General features: G+C 42.3%; 1 protein-coding gene across 4 annotated transcripts in view; it reads right to left on the bottom strand.

Annotated features, from left to right (window-relative positions):
• mlphb (melanophilin b) overlaps positions 1-27,000 on the bottom strand; it is a 127,596-nt gene extending 100,596 nt beyond the window's left edge. For 3 of the 4 annotated variants that reach the window (XR_009809277.1, XM_061918652.1, XM_061918650.1), the window contains exon 1: positions 2,099-2,242. The gene's annotated coding sequence lies outside the window, so the exon portion shown is untranslated. Of the gene's footprint in view, positions 1-2,098; positions 2,243-26,894 lie in introns of those variants that run through there. The other variant, XM_061918651.1, reaches the window with a different exon arrangement.
• Between the last annotated feature and the right edge of the window lie 204 nt (positions 27,001-27,204).

Genomic DNA, 27,204 nt, shown 5'->3' on the forward strand with positions numbered 1-27,204 from the left:
CCTAAATTATTCAATCTCTATATAAATGACATTTGTAAAGTTACAAGAGATTTACAGTTAGTATTATTTGCGGATGATACAACAGCGTTTTGTTCAGGAGAGAACACTCAGAAGATAATACAAATAATAACAGAAGAGATGAACAAATTAAAAAAATGGTTTGACAAAAACAAACTATCATTGAATCTCAGTAAAACTAAAATAATGCTATTTGGTAACAGTAGAAAAGAAAGTAAAACACAAATACAAATAGACGGAATAAAAAATTGAAAGAGTAAATGAAACCAAATTTCTAGGTATAATGATTGATGATAAATTGAACTGGAAATCTCATGTAAAAAATATACAACATAAAGTAGCAAGAAATACGTCAATAATGAATAAAGGCAAGTATGTTCTAGACCAAAAATCACTTCATATTCTCCACTGCTCACTAGTGTTACCATATCTGAGTTACTGTGTAGAAATATGGGGAAATAATTACAAAAGTACACTTCATTCACTAACAGTGTTACAAAAAAGATCAGTTAGAATATTACATAATGTTGGATATAGAGAACATACAAACCCTTTATTTATTGAATCAAAGATACTGAAATTCCACGACATAGTGGAATTGCAAACAGCTAAGATTATACACAAAGCAAACTGTAACCTGCTTCCCAAGAATATACAACAATTCTTCTCAACAAAAAAAGGGAAATAAAATCTTAGAGAAAAATGTAATTTAAAACATTTGTATGCACGTACAACACTTAAGACCTTCAGTATATCAGTATGTGGAATTAAATTATGGAATGGATTAAGCAAAGCAATCAAACAATGTACTAATATGACCCACTTCAAGAAACTCTTCAAACTGGAAGTGTTTACAAAGTACAAAAAAGAAGAACTATGATAAACATTCAAATTTTACTCACCCATTCATTCTCAAAATAATCTTACTTATCTCATCGTATGGAATAAAACTTGCTTCACCAATTATTTGTTTATTTATTTTTATCGTGATTACTTATTACTTAAGGAGTATACATTGTGAATACATTGAGAACAGGAAGTGAACAAAAGTTTTAGCAAGTGTTATGTAAAGAAAAGGGGTAGGATTAAATATGCTCTGCTTCTTCCTACTCCTTTTTGAACATGTTGAAAAGAGAAACTGGAAATTGTGATGTATCTTGTTGTATGCTTGCATGTTCGAAATAAACTCAAACTCAACTCAACTCAAACTCAACTCAATATGCAAACTGGCATAATAGCTCCTAAGGTGCTTACAATAGGAAATTACAAATATTTTGAAATATACTTAACTAAATCTAGCTATTAAAGTCTAACTAATAGTCAACTAATCCAATACTATTAGCCTGAAGATGCTACTCTAGTCAAATTTCATTGCATCTACTGTAGACAAATGTACTAAAACATGAATATATTTGTCACATTTTTGTCAAGCATCTTTCAAATTTCTTCCAAGAGAAACACTTTGACTCGCAGAAAAAAATACTGATCTACATATTGAAAACATTACATTATCATATTTGAAACTTGTTATTAGACAATATATTACTCTATTTACTATTTCTAGCTAAATGTTTGTTTCCGAACAAATGTCTTTTTTGTTTTCTACTTCGGTCTCGATCTTCTGCAGGAAATAAGCAATAATATTTGCAATCATGTAAGAATGTAAACAATTACATGGAGTGATACAACACGTATGGTAACTATCAAAGTAATAATGTAGGAGGCAGTATTAAATACATGTAAACGGGAATTTATCAATTTGTCTATTTTTAAAAATAAGTAACATTTATGTAATAGCTTCCGCAACAGTTCAATTTGTTTTAATGCAAATAATATTTAGTACTAACATTAAATACTGTATTGTGCTGTCAACTGCAGGGAAATATGTATAGAACTTGATAAGACATCATATTTACTTTTACTTTACATGTTGCTTGCATTATTATTAATGATCAACTTTTTCTGATAAAAAGCACCTCAGGAATGAGCTTAGTACAATTAAAATAAACAGATAGTAGAAGTAGAAAGACACTTGTTTAAAAGTAGAAAAGAATGATGAACAGTAATAAACATAACTCACCTTGTTGCTTGAGCAGATTTGCTAGGAAGACACGACAGAAAACTGCAGCAAATCAAGCAGTCGACAGCAACTTGAATCACATGACCTCATCTAAAACTTAATAACAAGCTTAGACTGTGAAGTCCTTTACGGCCCGGTTTTTCCTACTACTGTGTATTGCTACAGTTCTCTCATGTATTACTGCAGTACCTTTTATACAGTATTAGTACTGCAACTTCAATCACATGGCTTCATTTGAATCATCAAGGAAACTTAATAACAAGCTTACATTGTGGCATCCTTTCTACTAACCTGTTATTTTTTCTCTCATGCACTACTACCGTATTCACATATATTACTAGCAATAACTCGTATTCTAACTATCATGCACTACTAAAGTACTATCTTATATTACAAGGAACATCTCTTATTCTTACTATCATGTACTATTACAGTACTGACATGTAATATTACAGTAAAATGTAATACTACACTACTTGTTATTCTTACTATCATGTATTAGTCCAGTAATATCATGAATTACATGTATTACTGCAGTACTAGCATGTATAAGTACAGTACTATAATGTATTAGTACAGTAATATCATGTTATACTGCAGTACTAGCATGTATAAGTACAGTACTCTCATGTATTCCTACCAATACCACTTATTCTTACTATATTACTACAGTACTATCATGTATTACTACAGTACCTGTCATCCTTACTATATTGTATTAGGACAATATGATTACAATTTACTGCAGTACTATCATGTACAGTAGGTACCACTGTATTTTTGCCTCATCCTTCACTTGAAACGTGAGTGAAGAATGCGTGAAGAATGCACTACCGACCTAAGAACTCCAAAAGAGCAACAGATAATACATTATCTACTCACAGGTAGTACCTGGTGGTTGTTTGAGCACACTGCAGCTGGTCCTGGATAGCACCACTCCTTAATGCTTCAGGTACACACAAGATTCTCACAGGAATGAAGAAAAAATACAATGGTACCTACTGTAGTAGTATAATACTATCGTGTATTACTACAGTACTACCATGTATTAGTCCAGTACTATATTGTCTTACTACAGTACTATCACGTATTAGCAGACTACCATTGTGTAATACAACAGTACTATCAAGTAGTACTGCGGTATCTGATTTACGGCAAAGAAAACTAAATATTTGCCGTATTTGTCACTCAGCATTAGTGTGCAGTGACTCTGAGCTGTGAAGTCCAGTTTTGACTTAAATCTCAAGTCACGTGACATGGCGGTAATGTACCATTTGTAACATGACATTGTTGTAATGTACCCCAAGTCACATGACATGAATGTACAGTACAAGTCACATGGCATGGTTGTATGACATGGTTGTACAGTACCACTTTGGTAAACTTCAGCATATTAATAAAAATAAAAGGACTGTTATAAATGCTGATTGTGAAAGATGTTAGACAATATAACGCATGATAGTTTTACCTCAACGAAAGCTTTTGTCTTTCTGGAAATTCATTGTCTTGCTCAAGGTAATATTTTTTATATGGTGCTGAGATACACATGATTTTAGCCTTTCAAAGCCCCTCTTGGAACATCATTTTTTAGCCTCAGTAACGTCATATCCGAGTTACGGCCCTGGTTGTATTGTATAACTTTAATAACACCTGAGGAAAAATACAATCATTTTATTTCTTTTTTTGCATGACGTTTCTTCTGCCGTGACCTTTGCTCTGCTTTTTCTTGGAGCCTCCTGGAAGTGCCACAGGTGGAGCCACAGTACCACACCTGTGGCTAGTTGCAATTAGGCCCTTTATAGCCCTGGCAATCAGTACGCTGGTCGCCAGACTGTCATACTCCCATGAGCTTCTCAGCTGCCGGCCTGAATTTTCAGTCCCAGCCTTCCTTGGTTTTTGTGCAGTTTCCCTGAGTAGTTTTCTACCGAGTATTGTGGTTGCTACTTTGTCCTCGCATTTTTGGGAGCTCTGCCCTCATTTTTATTTGTATTTTGTTCTTTATCGTAGTCAGTTTTTTCAGTCATTTGCTTTTTGTTACTTCTTTGTAAAATCCTTTTTATTAACTGTTTGCTTGAGTCTCTACTTTGGAGGCCTATTCTGCCACCATACCGGTCTTCGTGACGGTGTAGTCTGCCCAATATGAACCCCACAGACTCTGAGCGTTCTGCACTGGCAAAGCAAAATTATTAGCCAACAAAAGACATTTTTAGGTGAGATCATGGAAGTTATCAACAACGTTTCTGCTAATCTCTTAGCACACAGGTGCAGCAGTTTAGCAGGGATGCAACTACGCCCAATGCCTTGCCACCTGAGAACATTGTTCCCATTAATCCTACATCTGCTGCAGTGTCACCTGCCCATGTCAAGGAACCTGACATACCTCATCCAAATCGTTATGCTGCGGTTCCTGCGCACTGTTCCTCCACTAGTGCTATGTGGTATTTGATCAGCAGCCATTAACATATAGCCAGGACAGATGCAAGATAGCTTTCATATGAGCTTGCTATATCTATTAGCTGCGGTAAGGTCATGGTTCGCTTCTCTCTCTTTGAAAGTCTGGACAAGATGATAAGTGTTTTTAACCATCCACTGCGGGATAAGAGGTAGGCACCCTGTTGCTTGATCTCATCAAGGGGAATCACTCCGTAGTCGATTACGCCATGCGCTTTCGGATCCTGGCAGCTGAAAGCTAACCTGACTCTTGCCAGATCTCCTGAGCTCCACACAAAGATCTGGGCTCGAGGGCATTGTAAACTCCTTCAAGATAGCAAAAATAATGAACCAATCAGGATTTCATAGATGTGACATAACGCCCAAGCGACTGTTTGATTCAAACAACAATGGCGGCACGCAGCAAGGAGTCATTTGCTGACATTGATTCTGCTGTTGCAACTGTTTAGCGACATCGATCGTCCACTGACATTGCTGCATTGTTTCAGTAAAAGTTCTCTAACTTTTCCCTCTGTCGTTATCCAATATGTCGGCTGTTCTGTTTTGGATTTCCCATCGTCGCTCTCATCAGCGTCACGGGTTAATTTCGATGGGAGTGGTTGAAGTAGCACTTCATTTAAGATAACGGACAAGTGGTTTATCCAATCACATACAATGATCTTTACAAGGCCCCGTCTTCTGAAATACATCTTCCGTTGAGAAGTCCCAGATCCTTGTGGAGCTCAGCGAACTACAAGGATCTGGCGAGAGTCAGGTTAGCTCAAAGCGGCTTCGAGGCTACTGCATTATGTGGGATATTCCGCAATGTACTACGTTCGCAAGTAAAGGACGAACTGGCCACTAAATATGAGACTTCCACTTCTGAGGAACTTGTTGGACTCGCCAGACGACTGGATAATTGTCTAACAAAATGTGCTCGTCTTCTCCGCCACAGGTTTGTCTCCATTTAAGACAGCCTATGGTTATCAGCCACCTCTGTTTCCCTCCCAGAAAGTCGCTATTTCCATCCCTTCAGTGCACTTATGGCAAGCCCACCGTGTCTAGCAGGACAGTCGTGCTGCTCTTGCTTGCACCGCTGCCCAGAATTAACAGCTGGCAGTTCATCATAGAATTCCTGCTCCTGCATACTCCTGCAAGAGGTGTCGCTGTTTTCCAACCCTTGGCAGGGGTTTCCAAAAAGATGGGTCCCCAGGTTCATCGGCCCATTCAAAATTGACGCCATTATTAACCCAGCCTTTGTCAGACAAAAAATCTGACCAACTCTTAAAGCTCATCCTGTTTTCCATGTCTCCAAACTCAAGCCCGTTGCCATCGGCAGGTTGAGTCCTCCAGTGGTCCCTCTTCCTGCTCCACGCTTGATTGATGGCCATCCAGCATATATTATTAAGGCAATTTTTAATTCCAGAAATGTGTGTACAGTACCTTGTAGACTGAGAGGGATATAGCCCAGAGCAAGGGTCGTGGGTGTCCCCGCTAATGTCTTCTGGACTCTTCAATGATCCATGATTTCTACTCGCACCATCCGGGTAAGCCAGATGGGGGCGTCTTTCAAAGGGTGGGGGGGTAGTCCTGTCATGTTTCTGTTTTCCACCCTTCCTTCTGCCGTGACCTTTGTTCTGTTTTTCTTAGAGCCTTCTGGAAGTGCGGGGGGTTTTCCCATGAGCTTCTTGTCTGCCTTCCTGATTTTCCAGTTCCAGCCTTCCTTTAAATTGTGCAGTTTCCCTGTGTAGTTTTCTAATGAGTATTTTGGTTCCTACATTGTCCTAGTATTTTTGTGGTTTTGTTCTCATTCTTAAATTTTTGTGGTCAGTTTTTTCTCAGCAACTTTTTGTTGCTATCGTTTATTGTTGCCCCTTTGTATTTTGAAGGTTTACTTTTTTCTCACCCGTGTGCACTTTTGGTTAATAAATCATTTGATTTTTTTCTTGAGTCTCTGCTTTGGGGTCCTATTTTTCCAACATACCGGCCACCGGGACAGTTTTCCATCCATTCATCCATCCATCCGTCAATGTTCTACAGCTTGTCCTTACAGGGTCCCGGGGGTGCTGGAGCCTATCACAGTTGCACACGGGCGAAAGGCGGTGTACACCCTGGACAAGTCGCCATCTCATTGCAGGGCCAATACAGATAGACAGACAGTTTTGTTAGAATATAATCCATCCATTAAAGGTTTTACCGCTTGTCCCTCTCGGGGTTGCAGCGATGCAAGAGCCTATCACAGCTGGACTCAGGTGGACAGCAGGGTACACAAGTTGCCTCCTGATCACAGGACAAATAACTATTCACACTCACATTCACACATTAGGGCCAATTTAATGTTGCCAATCTGTTTATACTACAACATTTTTTGTTTTATTTTGTTTGCAATGCTCTTTTTCATGTATACGTGAATACTCCTTTGACTGTGATATTATATTAATTATGAATTCATATTTTATTGTGGAACTAGATATATTAGCCATTTTAAGAATGGATGCTGTAAGAAGCAGTTGTTCTTGTATTTCTGCTTATTGATAGTCATACTTGCAAACATTGAGACTTTCGAATTCGGGATATGGGGGCGGGGAGGGGGTTGAGGTAAGGGGCCGGGGTTGGGGGTTCGGGGTTTGGTGGTAGCGGGGGTGTATATTGTAGCATCCCGAAAGAGTTAGTATTGCAAGGTGTTCTAGGTATTTGTTCTGTTGTGTTTAAGTTGTGTTACGGTGAAGATGTTCTCCCGAAATGTGTTTGTCATTCTTGTATGGTGTGGGTTCATAGTGTGGCGCATATTTGTAACAGTGTTAAAGTTTTGTGTGTGTGTGTAAAAGCTGCATACATTATGAGACTGTGCCGACGCGCTGTTAGTATGGACAAAAAGCGGATGTGACGACTTGTTGTAGAGGACGCTAAAGACAGTGCCTTTAGGCACGCCCACAATATTGTTCTCCGGGTGGAAATCGTGAGAAATTCGGGAGAATGGTTGCCCTGAAAGATTTCTGGGAAAGGCACTGAAATTCGGGAGTCTCCCGGAAAAATCGGGAGGATTGGCAAATATGTTGATAGTATGCGTAGTGTCAACTAGCTTCATCATTTTATATGAAAAAGTCCTTATGTTCACCACAACGGACATAAGGACAAACGTTGTTTCCACAGTAAAAGTGTTTTTATTCTTGTTGAGTGTTTGCATTTGGAATAAGGCTGTGAAACACAAAAAATACTGTACTTTGGTTTCATGTAACAGTCTGTGACTACATCCAGTAATTGTCAACGTCAGAGGATCATTTAAATGAAGAGAAAATGACAGCGTTAAACACATTATTATTCATCTCATTTCCTCCCTGTGTGTTATGATGTCAAAGTAGCTAATTTGAACCATGATTAGAACCATGGGATCCACATTGTTGATTAATCTTTGCCTATCTTCACGTGAAGCACATGAACGTGCTATTTATTTCTACACTTGAGTGTGTTTGCAGTGTTTTCTTGTCTTACACATCAACAACAACAGCTGAGTTTCCTGCAAAAGTAACTCCGACGGCAAATATTTTAGAACTGGAGTGTTCCTTTAAAGAAAAAATAAATTGCAACTAGCGAAGATTGTATTGTTGGCACTCCTTTTACTGTCAAGGTGTCCTTGAGCAAGGCACTGAATCCCCAAACTCAACTCAGTGTACTCTTGGGAATAAGGGTTCCAAATGGGTTCTTCTTCGGGTGCAGGAGTTATGCCCGGAACCATTTGCTTCTAAATGAAACCTTTTATGAAATAAGGGTTATTCATGGGTTCTTTGTAAGAACCTTTTCAATACAGAGAACCATTTTTTGAAGGAGTTTTTCCTGGGCTGTTGAAAAAATATGGGTATTAGACAAGCCTCACATTCAAAAATTTCAATTTTTAGCCATGTTTCAAATATGATTTTTATTGCAGAATCCATCCATCCATTTTCTACCGCTTATTCCCTTGAATAAGCGGTAGGAAATGGATGGATTATTGCAGAATAATGAATTGAAATTCCATTATTCAGGTACTCTCAATTAAACTTGTTTTGTCAAAGTCTTAAATTTAAATGTGGCTTCATCATTTAATGCTATGCACTAGTTAATAGCAAACCTGCATTCAGCAGTGCTCCCACACTAGGTATTGAATACCCTGTCTCCAAGACAGACAACTGCATTGACCAGTCAGCGAGAGAGTTAAACCCACTGGTCATCATCTGTGTTTGTAATTCCAGCCTCTCCTACAGGAAGTATTTATATCCGCAGCTCCTAAGTAAAACAGTTGTATTCTGTTTTCAGAAATTGATGAGTTGACATATGTTGCCTTAATGTGGATGGCAGAAGGGCTCCAGTGTGGTAAGACTGAATTCTAATTTGTGGGGCCTGGCCACATAGTCCGCCCTTCTCTACAAAACAGATGTGACATATCAGTGGTGATTTCTTGTAGGACACATAAAATATTTGAGACAAAAGTATGAGAAGGTACTAAATAGCATGAGGTTAGTCTTAAGCTACGACTACGAAGCATATTAACAGTCCGTCCATTTTCTACCACCTGTCTCTTTAGGGATCACGGGGGATGCTGGATCTTATCCCAACTGCACTCAGGCGTAAGGCAGAGTACACTCTGGACAAGTCGCCCTCATCGCATGACCAGCACAGACAGACAGACAGACAGACAACATTTACACTCACATTCTCAGACTCGGGCCAATTTAGTGTTGCCAATCAGCTTATCCCCAGGTGCATGTCTTTGGAGGTGGGAGGAAGCCGGAGTACTCGGAGCGAACCCATGCAGTCACGGAGAAAACATGCAAACTCCACATAGAAAGAGCCCGGGAATCGAACCAAGGTCCTTCATTATCGGCAATTTTACAGGGCACAATTCAGGGCATGCTGGGACTATGGGTGCATTGTTTACGGAGCTGCGGCCAAGTGTATGATTGAGAAAATAGACATACAATTCAGAGCAATAAGCATTAGTATTGAAGCAGTTAAAACAAGTGGCACCAATACTAACTTAGTTGAAGCAAATGAGCTGCTTCTAAATTTAAGGAAAAGCAAACTGTTCTGTCAAAATGAGCTGCTTCATCAAACAGAGCAATCCAACGCTACAGAGCATGCACACTGTCAAGGCGCGGACTCAAACCCGCTTTTCTCCGGAAGCTGGGTCTGCCAGCACCTTCGTTGGCAGCGCGCCGATACACGCACCTGCTCGCGCTGGCCGCATCACGCCCACATACCGGCAATGTTTTGGGTGATCAGCAATCCTCTGACTGATGAGAGCGAGCTGTATATAGACCAGTGGACCCAAAGATCCTGGCCAGAACTTCATCTTCTGTTGTGAACCGTAAGCGGACTAACCCAGCTTTCTACTCGCTCTCTCTCTCTCTGCGTTTCCCCTCCGTGTTTCATTGTTCTTCCTTGTCGTCCTCCCCAGCAGTCTGCCCTGGTCCCCACGTCGATGATCTGTGCGTCTCGTCAGTCATAGATTTGTCTACTTCCCGGACTGCCTCGTCGATCCTCGAATCCCCGCTTGGACATGTACCTCGCCATTAGCCCTGACCATCTGCCTGCCCCCACGGACTGCCTTGATGCTTTGTCCCTCCTCTTGAGTCAACACTGGGTAAAACACCCAGGTAATTACCCACACCTAGTCTAATACCACACACTCTTGGATTTTGGTCACACTCTATTCTCAGCCTAGTTTATATATTTGGTATTGTATATTATTATATTTATTGTGCATATATAATAAAAATAGAGCAACATCACCCCCTCGTGTCTGTGCCGTCGACTCGCTCATGCTAAACACAACAGGAAGTTCCAGCCAATTTAATTCCAAGTACCTGTCTTTTTGGGGAACATGTTTCTAGTTCTGATCGCCTATCTTGGAGGCGAATGTTTAGCGGTGATATTGGGGAAAATGAATTTACCCGCCGCCTGGACACCCTCCTCTCACCCTCAGTGACTGTTCCTCATTCTACAACAGGAAGCGTCTGGTATCCGCTTTCGGAGGGAAAAGGGGTTGGGGTGGGGGGGTTGTACTGGTGCCTGTGCTGATGTGTTGCACAGCTGTGCCCAGCCAGGCTACCCCCTGCTAGACCTTCACCACTTGTTTTCCGGCAGGCCAAACCGCAACCACCAGCAAGCCCGTTGCCACCTGTCTTTCGGTTTGCCTGGCCGCATCCACCAACCACACTACCATTACCCGCTCCTCGGCTGGTTCTTACACCAGCACCCGCTCATAGGCTGGTTCCTACACCATCACCCGCTCCTGGGCTGGTTCCTACACCAGCACCCGCTCCTGGGCTGGTTCCCAGACCAGCACCCGCTCCTGGGCTGGTTCCCAAGCCAGCACCCGCACCCGGACTGGTTCCCAGACTAGTAACAGCACCTGGACTGGCCCCCGTGTCTACACCAGCACCCAGATTGTCCCCCGTGTCTGCAGCGCATGCGTCTGCACCTTGGCCAGCTCCTCAGTCGTCCTACTCGTCTCAGGCTCCGACGACATCGTCCTCCTCGTGGCGCCCTCTGTGGCCAGTGCATGGGCGTGGTTATTGCACCACTTGCGTCCGCCATCTCGACAGCCTAGAAGGTGGCCGTTCATTGGCTGTCCGACTCGCCGGCTGCAGCGGCAGTGTACTTGCCGCCGCTACCAGACTCGTCCTCGATGGTTTCAGGGACACTTGGGCCGGCGACCCACCACCAGTTCCCCCCTCCGCCTTCCCTTGTCTCTTGATGTCGTTGTTGTGCTTTCAGTCCTAGATCATCTGGAATCAGTCCATAAGGAGGGGGGTACTGTCACGGCGCAGGCTCAAACTCGCTTTTCTCCGACGAACTGTACCGTCTCGTCAGTCATAGCTTTCTAGTCATAGTCATAGCTGCCTCTTCGAACCTCAACCCCCGCTTGGACACGGACCTCCTACACCTCGCCATTCGCCCTGACCATCTGCCTGCCCCCACGGACTGCCTTCATGCCTTGTCCCTCCTTGAGTCAACACTAGGTAAAACACTAAGGTAATTACCCACACCTAGTCCAACACCACACACTCTTGGATTTTGGTCACACTTCATTCTCTAGCCTTGTTTATATGTATTTTGTATTGTGTATTATTATATATATTATGCATATATATAATAAAACATACAGCAACCTTACCCCCTTGTGGAACTGCGCAGTCACTACTCCCCCTATATACATAACACAGACATGCGCATCAACTCTAATGTTTTCCTCCGAACAAATGATAGAATTGAAAATCAAAATTAGGTGCTTTGTTCATACTTACCCTGTGTAGACTTTGTCACTCTCACTACAAGTACAGTAAGTCATTTTTTCAATTAGATTAGATGTTTTGTTGTGTCTTCTGACCCGTAAGCATGTCAGCACTTACAGTGTGAGGACATTCACATTGTATATTAACAGACAGTAAGCAAAACATGAAGCCCAGGAGTCACCATCCGTTTTGTAAATTGTAACCCAGATCTACTTCAGGGTACTGAGTCATACAAAGGGCTGCCATGTTGATATGCTCTTATGAAAAAAACATTTGCTCATTTTGCCTTTAGTTATAAATTATTAATGATTAATGATACTCATCACTTTGAAGACACTGATCACATTGATTTCTCACAATTATCAACAATGACAACAAGGTGTGAAACATATATCAATATTCAGAACGTTATTAATCTCAGTAATTGTTACATTTTCAGATGATCACCTATATCACTATATTTCATAGGAAAAATGTCCCATTTTCACTAGCCACTAAAAAAACCTCTTGACAAACCATTAACTCTGTTGCACCATGTTTCAAAAGTGATTAATTATGTAATGTTAAAGAAAAATCAACTTACATATTTGAAATACATTTTGTCACATTTTGAACTAATGACCAAATCATCAGCTGCGCTGTACTGCTGCTGTCCATGGACTTGTCGGACTAGATACTAAACCACCTGCACCTCGCCAGATCCCGATCCAGCTGATCGGCCAGGTTACCAGACATAGCTGACAAAAGTCAAGCCTTCAAGAGAATAGATCGGTTCCATATTTCTCGTCTTTAAATACTGTGTAAGCCCAGATAGCAGGTCATACTGCGCCGGATCCGCTTTCAAATCACCAGATTCTTTATAGAAGTCATTTGTAGTCCATTTGATTAACTGTTGACGTTTTCCTCTATATTTTGGGTCATTAAAAACACAAAAAAATAAATGTATTGATCATGGTCAAAGTTTAGTGGCATAGAGCAAAGTATAAAATCTACACGGTATATTTATACAAACCCCGTTTCCATATGAGTTGGGAAATTGTGTTAGATGTAAATATAAATGGAATACAATGATTTGCAAATCATTTTCAACCCATATCTAGGTGAATATGCTACAAAGATAATAATCATTAACTTTAGAACTAGATACCAACAACACGTGACAAAGAAGTTGGGAAAGGTGGCAATAAATACTGATGAAGTTGAGGAATTCTCATCAAACACTTATCTGGAACATCCCACAGGCGTGCACACTAATTGGGAACAGGTGGGTGCCATGATTGGGTATAAAAGCAGCTTCCCTGAAATGTTAAGTAATTCACAAACAAGGATGGGGCGAGGGTCACCAATTTGTAAGCAAATTGTCGAACAGTTTTAGAACAACATTTCTCAACGAGCTATTGCAAGGAATTTAGGGATTTTACCATCTACGTTACGTAAATCATCAAAAAGTTCAGAGAATCTGGAGAAATCACTGCACGTAAGCGATGACAATACGTACCTTTGAGCCCTCAGGCGGTACTGCATCAAAAACCGACATCAGTGTATAAAGGATATCACCACATGGGCTCAGGAACACTTCATAAAACCACTGTCAGTATCTACAGTTGGTCGCTACATATGTAAGTGCAAGTTAAAACTCTAACATGCAACGCGAAAGCCATTTATCAACAACACCAAGGAACGCCGCCGGCTTCGCTGGGCCCGAGCTCATCTAAGATGAACTGATGCAAAGTCGAAAATTGTTCTGTGGTCTGACGAGTCCTCATTTCAAATTATATTTGGAAACTGTGGACGTGGTGTCCTCTGGAACAAAGAGGAAAATAACCATCCGGATTGTTATAGACGCAAAGTTCAAAAGCCAGCATCTGTGATGGTATGGGGGTGTATTAGTGCCCAAGGCATGGGTAACTTACACCTTTGTGAAGGCACCATTAATGCTGAATGGTCCATACAGGTTTTGGAGCCACGTATGTTGTCATCCAAACAACGTTATCATGGACACTCCTGCTTATTTCAGCAAAACAATACCAAGCCACGTGTTACAACAGCGTGGCTTCGTAGTAAAAGAGTGCGGGTACTTTCCTGGCCTGCCTGCAGTCTAGACATGTCTCCCTTCGAAAATGTGTGGCGCATTATGAAGCGTAAAGTACAACAACAAGACCCCGGACTGTTGAACAACTTAAGCTGTACATCAAGCAAGAATGGTAAAGAATTCCACTTTCAAAGCTTCAACAACTAGTTTCCTCAGTTCCTGTCACACCGCGATCACGGGCCCTTCCTCTTGTGTCACCAGTCTGACGTCATCCCTGATTCCTGACTGTTTCCACCTGTTTCCCATCATTCCCACATCCTATTTAAGCTCACGCCTCCGTTTGTCCTTTGCCAGATCGTCTCGTTTATCGTGCCTTTCTAGCGTCCATGTCCATGTCCATGTCCATGTCCTTGACACCCTCCTTGCCTTGCTCCTGTTTTCCTGGTTCTCCATTTTGTGATCAAAGCAGTTTTTTGCTGTAATTTTGAGTATACTTTTTCCTCCTTCGAGCGTCCTTTGTTATCCTTCGTCGACCTAATTGGTGAGTTTTTGTTTTTCCAAATTTCGTATGATTCCCTCATTGATTGAGTGATTTTTTTTTTTTTTATTCATAGTTAGTGTTTATATATAGATCATTTGAGTTTTTCCTCCTGTAGGAGCGCTTTTGGTTAACTCTTATTGTTATTCTATTTTAGTTAGTTTTTTTCTTAGATTAGTATTCCTCCATATTTTCTGGAGTGATTTTGAGTTACTTGTTTATCCTATGAATTATTTTCCGCATGTTGCTTAGATTCTTGTGAAATACTTTTTGCATCGGAGGTAAAAAGTGATTTCAAAATAAAAGCTGTATTTTTTGGAACTTCCTCTCTGCCTCTGGGTCCTCTCATTATTCCAAGTCGTAACATTACGATCTGGCCAGTATGGACCCAGCAGAGACAGGACAGTTTTACGCTCCCATCCAAGATCAAGAAACCTGCCTCTCTCACCAAGAGGAATTCCAGATGGTCATGGCATATGGCCCGCCTAACCACTCAACTGCAGATGACTCAGCGACTTCCACAAAAAACCATGCCGGCTCCCGTACCTGTCCAGCCACCGCCTACGTCATTCGCTGAAGCCAGAAGTAAACTGGCACCACCAACATCCTATTCAGGTGAAACGGGACTATGTAAAGCCTTTATCATAGACTGCTCTATCCACTTTGAATTTAATGCCCATGCCTTTCCCACGGAGCGAGCCGAGATCGCCTTCATGATCTCCCACTTGTCGGGAAGAGCCAAAGTTTGGGCTTCCGCCGAGTGGGGCCGAAGCTCAGTTGTTTGCACCTCTCTCACCGAGTTCCAGAAAGCACTATGTATGACATTCAACTCTGTTTCCGACCACCGAGAGAAGGCACAGGAGCTGAGCAGACTGAGGCAAGGCCAAGACACTGTTTGCGATTATGCCATCCAATTTCGTACACTGTCGGTGGAGAGTGGGTGGAATGAAGCAGCACTTTTTGACACATTTTTGAAAGGGCTGTCTGCACCGATTCAAGACTTATTTATTCCACTAGACTTGCCGGCCGGATTGGACAAGCTTATTGCGCTTGCCATCCGCACCGACAACAGAGTCCAACAACTTAAGCGACATCATAGTGGAAGGCCCACAACAACAGAAGGCGCGGCATATTCCCAAACCCGTCAAGGACCTGACTTCTACCCCACCTTTCCCGAACAGATTCGTCCAATTTTCCAGACGGAAAGTGAAGTACCCATGCAGCTGGGAAGAGCACGGCTCACGCAGGAAGAACGTCAGAAGCGACAGCTGGAAGGAACATGTTTTTATTGCGGGAAGCCGGGCCACCTCGTCGACACCTGTCCAGCAAAAAGAACCACTGGAGTGAGTCAACAAGCCGTTTCGGCTCCCATTACGCATACACTCACCAAGATGCAGGTAAAGCATCACAATATAACAGACATTGGGGCACTCATTGACTCAGGGGCGGATAGAGTTTAATGGACTGGTCGCTGGCACCTAAATTAGGAATTAAGTCTGAACCATTAGTTCGACCCATCAGAGCTAGCGCTCTGGACAGGAAGGAACTTTTTGTCATAACTGAGGATACAGGAAGTGGGTGAGAACTTCCGGTTCCGGGTCAACGTGAATGACTGCTCGCCGACTGCTCTTGTTGCAAAAAAGCTAAGTATCGTTCTATCTGTGTGATTTTAACTGTTTTGCAGCTTTATTTACAACTTCTCGAACATATTTAATAGTTCAATTTAACTTGCAAATCACCCGATCTCTGTCTCACCACTTCGCCCTCAGCTAGCTAGCTGCTAAGCTAACGAGGCTAGCGGAGAAAGGCAGCGCCGGTCTGAAGGAAGCTTCTCCCCCGCCACCGTGACCACCACTTCCCGAAGACAGCTGGCACCCCACTCGGCGACGGAAAGTTTCTGTGAGTATGGCTTCCTGCGCTTCGTGCACTTTACTCATGGATAGGTTGGCTTTGCTAGAGAGCCGTGTCCGCCAGTTAGAGCAGTGTAATTTCGTAACTTTAGATGTTGCGGACACATCTGCTAGCGTTAGCTGTAGCGAGCTAACTAGCCCAGCTTGTAGCAGCCCTAATCGGCCTACAAGCTACGGTGTACCGGTTGAGACGCATAATAGATTTAGCCCTTTAGCTAGTCCTACACCCCAGTCTACCGGGCACCACACTTTAGTCATAGGGGACTCCATCACCCGAAACATAAAGCTTAGCAAACCAGCCACAATTAAGTGTATTCCCGGGGGCAGAGCACCTGACATTGAAGCTAATCTTAGGGAGCTAACTCGCAACAGGTCTAATAAACACGTACGGCAGGCTAACCGCACCACTAGTTATGCGAATATAGTAATACACGTTGGCTCCAATGACGTTAGGATGAGACAATCAGAGATTACAAAGAGAAACATAGCCAGGGCTTGTAATCTCGCCAGAAAGATGTCCAGGCATCGAGTAATTGTCTCTGGCCCCCTGCCTGGGAGAGGCAATGATGAGAGATATAGCAGATTAGTCTCTCTTAACAGGTGGCTGGATAGCTTCTGCAGACAACAGGGATTTACGTTTATTGATAATTGGCCCTCTTTCTGGGGAAAACCTGGCTTGCTGAGGAGAGACGGCCTTCACCCTAACCAGGAAGGCGCTATCCTCTTGTCTCGGAACATAGACTTCGCATTGAGCCACATTTGACTAACTGCACTAGAGCAAGCCCGGTCACAGGCAATTACAGAGCCTGCTAGCCTGGGTATGGAGTCAGTTAAGTTAGAACTAGCCAGCGCCAGGCTGGATGATCCCTGTACACATAGCAATTTTCGTAGAATAATACACAACTCACAAAATGTTTTTTCTACTGTGTCTATGACTACGTCAGAGTTAGACATGCGCTCTACTGAGGTGGCAAATTATGATGCGTTCAGTTTATCGCAGCGCCAAGTAGACAATCTGAAAATTCCCGTCATATCAATTCCTAGATATGGTCGTAATTATTTTAAGTACACTGCGCATAATAAACGTAACATTATTAATATTGCTACGACGGATAATTTCATCAACAACTCCTTAAAACAGCCCACTACCTATAATATGGGCTTTCTAAACATCAGATCTTTGTCTCCCAAAACGTTATTAGTCAATGAGGTCATTAGAGACAACAACCTTAACGTCATCGGTCTTAGCGAAACCTGGCTTAAACCAGACGAGTTTTTTGCGATAAATGAGGCATCCCCTCCTAACTATACGAATGCGCATATTGCCCGTCACCTCAAAAGGGGAGGGGGTGTCGCACTAATATACAACGAAAACTTTAACTTTAGTCCTAACTTAAATAATAAATATAAATCGTTTGAGGTGCTTTCTATGAAGTCTGCCACACCTCTGCCTCTGTGCCTGGCCGTTATCTACCGCCCCCCAGGGCCCTATTCGGACTTTATTAGTGAATTCTCAGAATTTGTTGCTGATCTAGTGACGCACGCCGATAATATAATTATAATGGGGGACTTTAATATCCATATGAATACCCCATTGGACCCACCGTGCGTGGCGCTCCAGACTATAATTGATAGCTGTGGTCTTACACAAATAATAAATGAACCGACGCATCGCAGCGGCAATACGATAGACCTAGTGCTTGTCAGAGGTATCATCGTCTCCAAAGTTATGATACTCCCGTATACTAAAGTAATGTCCGATCATTACCTTATAAAATTCGAAGTTCAGACTCATGTTCGGCAAGCTAATAAGAATAATAACTGCTATAGCAGCCGCAACATTAATGCTGCCACAACGACGACTCTTGCGGACCTACTGCCCTCGGTAATGGCACCGTTCCCAAAGTATGTGGGCTCTATTGATAACCTCACTAACAACTTTAACAACGCCCTGCGCGAAACCATTGATAGTATAGCACCGCTGAAGTTAAAAAAGGCTCCAAAAAGGCGTACGCCATGGTTTACTGAAGAAACTAGAGCTCAGAAATTATTATGTAGAAAGCTGGAACGCAAATGGCGCACGACTAAACTTGAGGTGCACCATCAAGCATGGAGTGATAGTTTAATAACTTATAAACGCATGCTTACCTTAGCTAAAACTAATTATTACTCAAATCTCATCCGCATTAATAAAAACGATCCAAAATTTTTGTTTAGTACTGTAGCATCGCTAACCCAACAAGGGACTCCTTCCAGTAGCTCCACCCATTCGGCAGATGACTTTATGAAGTTCTTTAATAAGAAAATTGAACTTATTAGAAAGGAGATTAAAGACAATGCGTCCCAGCTACAACGGGGTTATAGTAACACAGATACGATTGTATATACGGCGGATACTGCAAATATCCAAAATAGTTTCTCTCGTTTTGATGAAATAACATTAGAAGGATTGTTACAACGTGTAAATGGAATAAAACAAACAACATGTTTACTTGACCCACTTCCTGGGAAACTTATCAAGGAGCTTTTTGTATTATTAGGTCCATCAGTGCTAAATATTATAAACTTAGCACTTTCCTCGGGCACTGTTCCCGTTGCATTCAAAAAAGCGGTTATTCATCCTCTCCTTAAAAGACCTAACCTCGATCCTGACCTCATGGTAAACTACCGACCGGTGTCTCACCTTCCCTTTATTTCGAAAATCCTCGAAAAAAAATTGTTGCGGAGCAGCTAAATGAGCACTTAGCGTTTAACGATCTATGTGAAACCTTTCAATCCGGTTTCAGGGCAAATCACTCGACTGAGACAGCCCTCGCAAAATTGACTAATGATCTATTGCTAACGATGGACTCTGATGCGTCATCTATGTTGCTGCTGCTCGATCTTAGCGCTGCTTTCGATACCGTCGATCATAATATTTTATTAGAGCGTATCAAAATACGAATTGGTATGTCAGACTCAGCCCTGTCATGGTTTAACTCTTATCTTACTGATAGGATGCAGTGCGTCTCCTATAACAGTGTGACCTCGGACTATGTTAAGGTAACGTGTGGAGTTCCCCAGGGTTCGGTCCTTGGCCCTGTACTCTTCAGCATCTACATGCTGCCGCTAGGTGACGTCATACGCAAATACGGTATTAGCTTTCACTGTTATGCTGATGACACCCAACTTTACATGCCCCTAAAGCTGACCAACATGCCGGACTGTAGTCAGTTGGAAGCGTGTCTTAATGAAATTAAACAATGGATGTCCGCTAACTTTTTGCAACTTAATGCCAAAAAAACGGAAATGCTGATTATCGGTCCTGCTAGACACCGACCTCTATTTAATAATACAACTTTAACATTTGACAACCAAATAATAAAACAAGGTGACTCTGTAAAAAATCTGGGTATTATCTTCGACCCAACTCTCTCCTTTGAGTCACACATTAAAAGCGTTACTAAAACGGCCTTCTTTCATCTCCGTAATATCGCTAAAATTCGCTCCATTTTGTCCACTAAAGACGCCGAGATCATTATCCATGCGTTTGTTACGTCTCGTCTCGATTACTGTAACGTATTATTTTCGGGTCTCCCCATGTCTAGCATTAAAAGATTACAGTTGGTACAAAATGCGGCTGCTAGACTTTTGACAAGAACAAGAAAGTTTGATCATATTACGCCTGTACTGGCTCACCTGCACTGGCTTCCTGTGCACTTAAGATGTGACTTTAAGGTTTTACTACTTACGTATAAAATACTACACGGTCTAGCTCCAGCCTATCTTGCCGATTGTATTGTACCGTATGTCCCGGCAAGAAATCTGCGTTCAAAAGACTCCGGCTTATTAGTGATTCCTAGAGCTCAAAAAAAGTCTGCGGGCTATAGAGCGTTTTCCGTTCGGGCTCCAGTACTCTGGAATGCCCTCCCGGTAACAGTTCGAGATGCTACCTCAGTAGAAGCATTTAAGTCTCATCTTAAAACTCATTTGTATACTCTAGCCTTTAAATAGACCTCCTTTTTAGACCAGTTGATCTGCCGCTTCTTTTCTTTCTCCTATGTCCCCCCCTCCCTTGTGGAGGGGGTCCGGTCCGATGACCATGGATGAAGTACTGACTGTCCAGAGTCGAGACCCAGGATGGACCGCTCGTCGGGACCCAGGATGGACCGCTCGCCTGTATCGGTTGGGGACATCTCTACGCTGCTGATCCGCTTCAGATGGTTTCCTGTGGACGGGACTCTCGCTGCTGTCTTGGAGCCACTATGGATTGAACTTTCACAGTATCATGTTGGACCCGCTCGACATCCATTGCTTTCGGTCCCCTAGAGGGGGGGGGTTGCCCACATCTGAGGTCCTCTCCAAGGTTTCTCATAGTCAGCATTGTCGCTGGCGTCCCACTGAATGTGAATTCTCCCTGCCCACTGGGTGTGAGTTTTCCTTGCCCTTTTGTGGGTTCTTCCGAGGATGTTGTAGTCGTAATGATTTGTGCAGTCCTTTGAGACATTTGTGATTTGGGGCTATATAAATAAACATTGATTGATTGATTGATGATAACTCACACCACAGAACCCATCCACTTATGCATAAAAGACCATGAAGAAACTATTTGCTTATATTTGTTCAAAACCTCATCACACTCTTTGATTTAGGGACTACCGTGGCTCTATCAACACAATCCACAGTTTAATTGGAGAACAAGCGAAATCAAGGCACGGGGACAGGACTGTATTAATGACTGTTTAATCAGCTCTGCACAAGAAAAAGGCAAAGCCCAACTCAACCTATTTTCTGCAAACCCCACCACAGAATCAGAGTACCCGGACCTGAACTCCGTACCCCCATGATACCACCATTTTCGGGAAGTCTTTAACAAGACCAAAGCCATGTCTCTTTCTCCACACCGACCCTACGACTGCGCAATTGACCTGATCCCAGGATCAACCATACCCAAAGGTCGCCTTTATTCGGTGTCTAGCCCTGAGAAGTCGGCCATGAATGAATATCTCACAGCCTCATTGAAAGCAGGGCTGATCCGCCCCTCCTCATCACCAGCGGCAGCCGGCTTCTTCTTTGTGGGCAAAAAGGATGGATCCCTGAGGCCATGCATCGATAACAGTCCACTCAACAACATCACCATAAAGAACCGGTACCCTCTCCCTCTCATGACATCAGTTTTTGATCAACTCCAACAAGTAAAAATATTCACAAAACTTGACCTTCGCAATGCCTACCACCTGATCCGCATAAGGGAAGGGGTTGAGTGGAAAACTTGATTTAATACTCCCACAGGACATTCTGAATATCTAGTTATGCCATTTGGACTCACCAATGCACCCGCAGTTTTCCAAACCATGATTAATGATGTACTCAGAGAGTTTCTTGATCATTTTGTGTTTGTATATCTTGATGACATATTGATTTACTCACCTGAAATTGAAACTCACAAGGTACATGTGACTCGGGTTCTTAAAAGATTATTGGATAACCAATTATGTGTTAAAGCAGAAAAAAGTGAATTTAATGCTAACACTATTTATTTTCTGGGTTTCAGAGTAGCTCCAGGAAAGGTTCAGATGGACCCGGCTAAGATTAGTGCAGTTACTGACTGGCCCACTCCTGATAGTCGCAAAAAGGTCCAGCAGTTCTTAGGGTTTGCCAACTTTTATAGACGATTTATTAGTGGTTTTAGTGCTATAGCGGCTCCTCTCCATGCTCTCACTTCTACACAGGTACAATTACGATGGACCCCTGAAGCTGAAACAGCTTTCCAAAACCTTAAACAGTGCTTCATGTCAGCCCCAATCCTCACCATGCCAGACCCGCAACGCCAGTTTGTGGTAGAGGTGGATACCTCTAATGAAGGAATCGGAGCCGTTCTATCCCAACGCTCAGAGAAGGATGGTTAGATGCATCCCTGCGCCTTCCTGTCCAAACGCATATCCAAAGCAGAGAGGAACTACGACGTCGGTAACCGTGAGTTAAACTGTCAAACTTGCCCTTGAGGAGTGGAGACACTGGCTGGAGGGGGCCGGTCTTCCGTTCATTGTTTGGACAGACCATAAAAATTTGGAATACATAAAAAAGGCTAAAAGACTTAATTCTCACCAGGCCAGGAGGTCACTCTTCTTTAACCGCTTCTCTTTTTCTATCTCTTACAGGCCAGGGTCCCAAAATGTCAAGCCAAACATCCGGTCTCAATGCTTCGACCCCGAGCCTGTTGCCAAGGAACCAGAAAATATCCTTCCACTGTCCCGTGTGGTTGGATTGGTTACCTGGCAAATAGAAGATGAGATGAAGCAGGCAAATGGTGAGACCCCGCCACCTACTGGTTGTCCAGATAATCGCTTGTTTGTCCCAATTGGACTACGTTCATAGGTGATCCATTGGGCTCACACCTCCCTGCTGTTATGCCACCCGGGAGTTCGGAAAACAATGTCCGTCATCTCCCAGCGATTTTGGTGGCCATCCATGGAACCGGAGGTTCTGGAGTACGTGGAGGCATGTTCGGTCTGCGCCCGAAACAGGACATCATCTGGCTATCGTATGGGACTGTTACCGCCACTACCAATTCCCTCCAGACCGTGGTCCGACATCTCTATGGACTTCGTCACGGGGCTCCCGGTATCTCAAGGTAACACCACCATCCTGACAGTGGTGGACCGTTTCACCAAGATGGTGAGATTTATTGCCTTGACTAAGCTGCCCTCCGCCAAGGAGACAGCAGAAATTATGATGAACAATGTTTTTAAGATCCATGGCTTCCCGAAAGACATTGTCTTTGACCGGGGGCCCAGTTTGTGTCACGGTTCTGGAGGGATTTCTGCAGGCTCATCGGAGCCAAGGCCAGCCTGACCTCAGGCTATCATCCAGAAGCCAACGGCCAGACCGAACGCCTCAACCAGCTACTGTAAACCAACCTCCAGTGCCTGGTGTCCCAGAATCCCTCAACATGGAGCAAACACCTGGTCTGGGTCGAGTATGCACACAATGCACTTCCTACATCTGCTACAGGATTTTCTCCATTCAAAACTGCATATGGTTTCCAACCTCCAGTCTTTCCAGACAATGAGTCGGAAGTATCGGTGCCCTCCGCACAGGCCTTAGACCGACGCTGCTGACGCATCTGGACAGCTGCTCGTCAGGTACTCATCCGACAAAGGGACCGGATGAGAAAGACAGCAGATCGCAAGAGAAAACCCGCTCCTGCATATCGGCCAGGACAGAAAGTTTGGATTTCCACTAAAGACATAAGACTCAAGGTACCATCCAAAAAGCTAGCACCAAGGTATGTGGGTCCATACTCTATCACCAAGGTCATCGGGCCCTCCTCCGTCAGACTAGGTCTGCCTCGGTCCCTGCGTGTATACCAAACATTCCACGTCAGTTGAGTGAAACCTGTCAAGGAAACCCCGCTGGTTCCGGGGACCACACCCTCTCCACCCCCCGAGATGATTGAGGGCGGATCGGTTTACAAGGTGAAAAAATGATTGGCAGTTCGCAGCAGGGGCCAGGGTAGACAGTACCTAGTGGACTGGGAAGGGTACAGACCGGAGGAAAAACAGTGGGTGCCTTCTCGGCATATAGTGGACTCTTCCCTCATTAAAGACTTTCACAAGAACCATCCAGGATAATTTGGGCCGTCAGGAGCCGGCCCTAAAGCGTCCATGTCCATGTCCATGTTCATGTCCTTGATACCCTCCTTGACTTGCTCCTGTTTTCCTGATTCTCCATTTTTTGATCAAAACAATTTTTTGCTGTAATTTTGAGTTTACTTTTTCCTCCTTCGAGCGTCCTTTGTTATACTTCGTCGTCTTAATTTGTGAGTTTTTGTTTTTCCAAATTTCGTTTGATTGCCTCTGTTACGCCTGTTCGGCATTGTGATGCCGGGTTCGATTCCCTCGAGGATGCGTCAAAATTGAACACAGCAAAGGTAAGATGAACAGATTTATTTAAATAACAAAAAGAGCTATATAACAAAAATGCTAGAGCTAGTAGAATAAAACAAACAAAGGACGCTAGCATAAAAGCTAGGAATAGTAATAGACAAACTAAATCTGGCTCGAAGGCACACAAAAACAGAAAAATAAATCTTCAGCGTGAGAGCTGGAATAATACAAGGGCATAGCGTGAAAACTAGCATGGATAAACATAGGAATGATCAGAGGAAACTAGTTGCGTGTAAGCAAACCGGAAATGCAGACGTACCGTTGTATGAAAACAAACTTGGATCCCAGACTGAACAACAAAAGATGCAGGCTTATATAAGGTAGGTGATTAGTGAGGACAGGTGTGCAGGGCCTTGAGAAACAGGTGAAACTGATAAGCTACCATGGTGACCGACTTAAACAGGAAATAATAGGATCAGATGGAGAGTGAAAATAAAAATGGAACAATGAACAATAATATGTGGAGGATCCAAAAAGCGGATCTCAACAGCCTCATTGATTGAGGGATTTTTTTTGTTTATTCATAGTTAGTGTTTATATATAGATCATTTGAGTTTTTCCTCTTGTTGGAGCGCTTTTGGTTAACTCTTATTGTTATTCGATTTTAGTTCGTTTTTTTCTTAAATTAGTATTCCTCCTTATTTTCTGGAGTGATTTTGAGTTAGGGCTTCACGGTGGAAGAGGGGTTAGTGGGTCTGCCTCACAATACGAAGATCCTGGGTTCAATCCCAGGCTCGGGATCTTTCTGTGTGGAGTTTGCATGTTCTCCCCATGAATGTCTGGGTTCCCTCCGGGTACTCCGGCTTCCTCCCACTTCCAAAGACATGCACCTGGGGATAGGTTGATTGGCAACACTAAATTGGCCCTAGTGTGTGAATATGAGTCTGAATGTGATCTGTCTATCTGTGTTGGCCCTGCGATGAGGTGGCGACTTGTCCAGGGTGTACCCGCCTTCCGCCCGATTGTAGCTGAGATAGGCGCCAGCGCCCCCCGCGACCCCAAAAAGGGAATAAGTGGTAGAAAATGGATGGATGGATGGATTTTGAGTTACTTGTTTATCCTCGTAATTATTTTCCGTGCGTTGCTTATATTCTTGTGAAAACCTTTTTGCACCGGAGGTAAAAAGTTACTTCAAAATAAAAACTGTATTTTTGGGAACTTCCTCTCTGCCTCTGGGTCCTCTCATTATTTCAAGTCGTAACAGTTCCCAAACGTTTATTGAGCTTTGTTAAAAGAAAATGTGATGTAACACAGTGGTGAACATGCCCTTTCCCAACTACTTTGGCACGTGTTGCAGCCATGAAATTCTAAGTTAATAATTTTTTGCCCAAAAAATTAAGTTTATGAGTTTAAACATCAAATCTCTTGTCTTTGTAGTGGATTCAATTGAATATGGGTTGAGTTGAGTTGAATTGAGTTTAAGTTTATTTCAAACATGCATTCCAGTGTCTCTTTTCAACATGATCGAAAAGGAGTAGGAAGAAGCAGAGCTTATTTAATCCTCCCTCTTTTCTTTTACTTTGCTGCAATCACCGTCATGTAAGTTGCTGCAGCAGCTGAAAATGATTTGATTGTATTCCGTTTATATTTACATGTAACACAATTTCCCAACTCATATGGAAACGGGGTTTGTAAATGCTATGCAAAGATATTTTCACATCCAAAAATGGACCTTTCAACTGTCTTTGAGCAGTACGTAGTTCACCATGACAAACTGTTTCCAGTTGGATATGTTGGCAGCCTCTCTAAAATGTAAAGACGTGCAAATTGTTGTTAAAATGTGTCTTCATTCATTCATCCTCCCCAGATTTTTGCTTTGTCTTCTATTTGGGGAGATGACATCAAGCAGTTTACCTGGAACATCCTGTCACACATTTTTTGACCAAGTGGCCAAGAAAATATCATAGAAGAGAGCAAATGGAAAAATGGCCCTCCGACAAATGGAATTGAGAGCAGAACTTACACATGAGTATATATGTATGTATATACAAGTATATACACACACTTATATGTATATTTATACACACGCACACAAATATATGTATGTATATACATACACATATATGTATGTATACATGTATATATAAATATATCCACACATAAATATAGAAATACATATACATATATATTTATACATTTATATACATATACATATACATATATATATATATATATATATATATTTATATACACACACACATATATGTATATACATCTATACACATATATATACACATATACATATATTTATCAATATATATATATATATGTATATATACTGTACATTTACATATATACCCATACACATATATATGTGTATGTGTATATATATATATATATATATATATATATATATTTACACACACACATATATACACATATTTATACACATATATATAATGTATATATATATATATATATATACACACATATATATATATACACACACACATACATATATATGTATATGTATGTATATATACACATATACATATATATATATATATATATATATATATATATATATATACATACATACAATAGCCAAGAGAGTGCTAAAAATGGCAGACAATGAGTTAATTAAAATCCCATTTGGAAGAGAGGAGGCAAAATCAGTGACTACTAAAGCAATAAGGGAGTCCTGGCAGAAACTGTGGGATTCAGGGAAAAAGCTAGACACTTACTGTATATGTGTAGGAGAGCAGAGATGATGTATACACGACTTAGGTTGGGGCACACTGGTTTGAGGGGAATGTTACACTTAGACAAAGACTTGCTACGCAAAGCAGCAACAGATAAAGTTAAGGTATGTGGGGTTGTTGAGAATGTGCAGCACTTGCTGACAGGGTACAGGAAATACAGGTTGCACAGGAATACACCGAGGAATAAACTGTACAGTATCGGTAAGTCCCAAAAAGTTGAAATCAAACTGTGGAGGCATTTTGAAGATATTTTTAAAACAATGTTGACTTCCTTCATACTTTTTCCAGATGA

The sequence above is a fragment of the Nerophis ophidion genome, linkage group LG13, assembly GCF_033978795.1.
Source record: "Nerophis ophidion isolate RoL-2023_Sa linkage group LG13, RoL_Noph_v1.0, whole genome shotgun sequence".
Classification (NCBI taxonomy): Eukaryota; Metazoa; Chordata; class Actinopteri; order Syngnathiformes; family Syngnathidae; genus Nerophis; species Nerophis ophidion.